Raw genomic sequence first — 2,608 nt, 5'->3', positions numbered from 1 at the left:
GTGATTATGGCATCACTAGACATTGTAAAAGGTGCCGTTTACTCTTTCTCACTCTGTCCTGTGCACATTCTCTACATGAATAAACAAGAAAAGACTGTATGACACTTAGCAGAGAAAGAAAAATGAAGATTACAGAATTCAAAAAAGGAAAGATGAGCACAATACTGTACTAACAGATTTTGGCACAAACACTTTCTGCATGATTCTAAAAGAAGTTGGAGGAGGAGCAATGTTCAGCCCATGTATTCTTACAAAGGCATTTGTATCAGTGAACACATGAAAATCTTACTCAAACGTAGCCTTTCTTGCTTGTTGGTAGACTCCATAAGGACTGACTTCTTTGAAATTCCAAGGTTTGAATTCCACATGTGTTGCTGCCTTCTCAGTCCTCAGTGAATAATACGTGTCCTGTTGGCCCTTTTTCCTTTCTGTAAAGGAGAAAAACATTTTATTTGGGGGATCTGAGAGTTTGGATGGAGTGAGGGGGAAGAATGGGAGAATCCTGACAACAGGAAACTTTTCACTTTCTGAGTGAAAACTCATTTCCATGGTATCAGAGTTCCTTCCCAGAAAACAACATACCTTCCAGGTTACATACAGCTCTTGGTTTTGAATTGCTGAGCTGGTCATTTATAGTCCCTGACTGTAAAACAGATTAGACAAAAGACTTTTAATAATAAATGATTGTATGACAATGTGGATGTACTTAACACTACTAAATTAAACACTAAAAAATCATTAGGAGAGTTAATTTTATGCTACCACATGATTTAGTTAATTCTATTTCAGCACAATTAAGAATAAAAGTGGTTCAGCTGGTGGCTAGTGGTGGTTAAGGCAGCTGGATCCCACATGGTCTCCTGTAATTCGAGTCCCAGACCCAATGACTTGAAAAGTATGTCCAGTGTGGTCATGCATGCATGACACAGAATTCAGAAAGAAGAGACGAAGAAGAAGGGTTAGCTGCACAGTCACTTCCCAAGGGGGCTGGGCGCATTCCCATTTTCCCTCGTGGTTAAGGCAGCTGGATCCCACATGGTCTCCTGTAATTCGAGTCCCAGACCCAATGACTTGAAAAGTATGTCCAGTGTGGTCATGCATGCATGACACAGAATTCAGAAAGAAGAGACGAAGAAGAAGGGTTAGCTGCACAGTCACTTCCCAAGGGGGCTGGGCGCATTCCCATTTTCCCTCTTTTTTTTTCTCTCCCTCTTAGTCTCTCCAGTAAGCACAAGTGTCTAGAAATTACATAGAAAAACAAACAAACAAAAAAACTTTTAAATCATTTTAAAGCAAGTGAAGCAAGTGTTAAATACCTGGTCTCTGCTTTTCATCATCAATGGAAATAACTTTTTTGAACCCGTTGCTTCTTGATCTTCAGTGGAGCAGTTTCCTTCCAGGTCTGCTGTTTCACAGACCTCATTTTCACTTCTTGGGCATAATCCATTAAGAGTGATAGGAAACTGAAACAAAATATTCTCACTAAAACTCAATTCTAAGCACAAAAATTTCCCATTCATATCATGTAATTTTAATCTTTTGAGATACGGCATATCATGAAAGCCAGAATCACAATATAAAAAAAAGCCATTGGGCATTCTGATTTAGAAGCTAGCAGTGCTGGCACCAGTGTCTTTTATGTACTTCAATAAATTACATGTAAGAGTGTATGCGCCACCTCTGAGGTACAGCAGAATTCACCGCTCAAGAGAAAATGCATCCCACACAGTGACCACACTCAGTTCCCTGACCTGCTCTGCCTGAAACATGCCAGGCACTCTCACAAATGCCCAAAACCTGATAGTGTGAAGGAATGGAAGAAGGTGATTACAACATCACCAGGCACTGTGAAAGATGCTCCTTACTCTTTCTCTGTTTTTCTCTCTCTCACTGTCCATCCTGTGCACAGTCTCTACATGAACACATTTTAAAAGCTTGTATGACATTCAGCAGAGATTGTTAACAAAGCTGAAATATACAATAGAAATCATGAAAATCCTGAGGAAATTATGGAAATAACTTTCAATTTCTGTGCAAGTGTTTTCTTTTCCAGTATCTGCACATACATACAAATAAAACATACATAAACATTTCAATAGAAATACTGGATAACATGCTAAAAATATAAATCGTTAACTAAATGCATCCCACAGTTATTTCTATATTTCATGGGAAATTAGTTGATCTAGTTTGGGCTAGAAGAATTATCAAGCCCATGAAGATGAGAAACAAGGCAAAACCATGAGGTATTAATATTTCCTGGTATCTATAACATTCTTGCTTATGGTATAAGAGGATAGATGACTGGGTAATAAGTGGAAAGAAAGAAGGTGGAAGTAGTTCAAGCCAGGGCCCACCCTGTGGTGCAGTAGTTAAGTGCTATGTATCAGAGGCAGAAATGCCTATGGCTGATGCAGTTCAAATCTTATCCCAGGGTCTTGAAAAACATGCTGGTGTGTGTGTGTGTGTGTGTGTGTGTGTGTGTGTGTGTGCACATGTATCCTAATGGGATAGAGAAATGGGGCGGGGGGAGTCTTGTGGCTCAACTCTGCCCCACTGGGGGTGCTTCTTTCTTTCTCTCTCTTTGTCTAGCCCACATGCCCTCTGC

At 39.9% G+C, this 2,608-nt stretch overlaps 1 long non-coding RNA gene across 1 annotated transcript; it reads right to left on the bottom strand.

The window, feature by feature from the left end:
* Positions 1 to 304: 304 nt before the first annotated feature.
* Positions 305 to 1,449, bottom strand: LOC114005363 (uncharacterized). Its single transcript, XR_003547223.1, has 3 exons — positions 1,317 to 1,449; positions 583 to 643; positions 305 to 428 (listed from the first exon to the last, which is right to left on the bottom strand). It is a non-coding gene; the product is annotated as an uncharacterized LOC114005363 (long non-coding RNA).
* Positions 1,450 to 2,608: the final 1,159 nt, after the last annotated feature.

The sequence above is a fragment of the Tupaia chinensis genome, unplaced genomic scaffold, assembly GCF_000334495.1.
Source record: "Tupaia chinensis unplaced genomic scaffold, TupChi_1.0 Scaffold143667_1, whole genome shotgun sequence".
NCBI classification, from domain to species: Eukaryota; Metazoa; Chordata; class Mammalia; order Scandentia; family Tupaiidae; genus Tupaia; species Tupaia belangeri.
The sequence above is the reverse complement of the archived record's forward strand: the minus strand, read 5'-3'. Positions and strand labels throughout refer to the sequence as shown.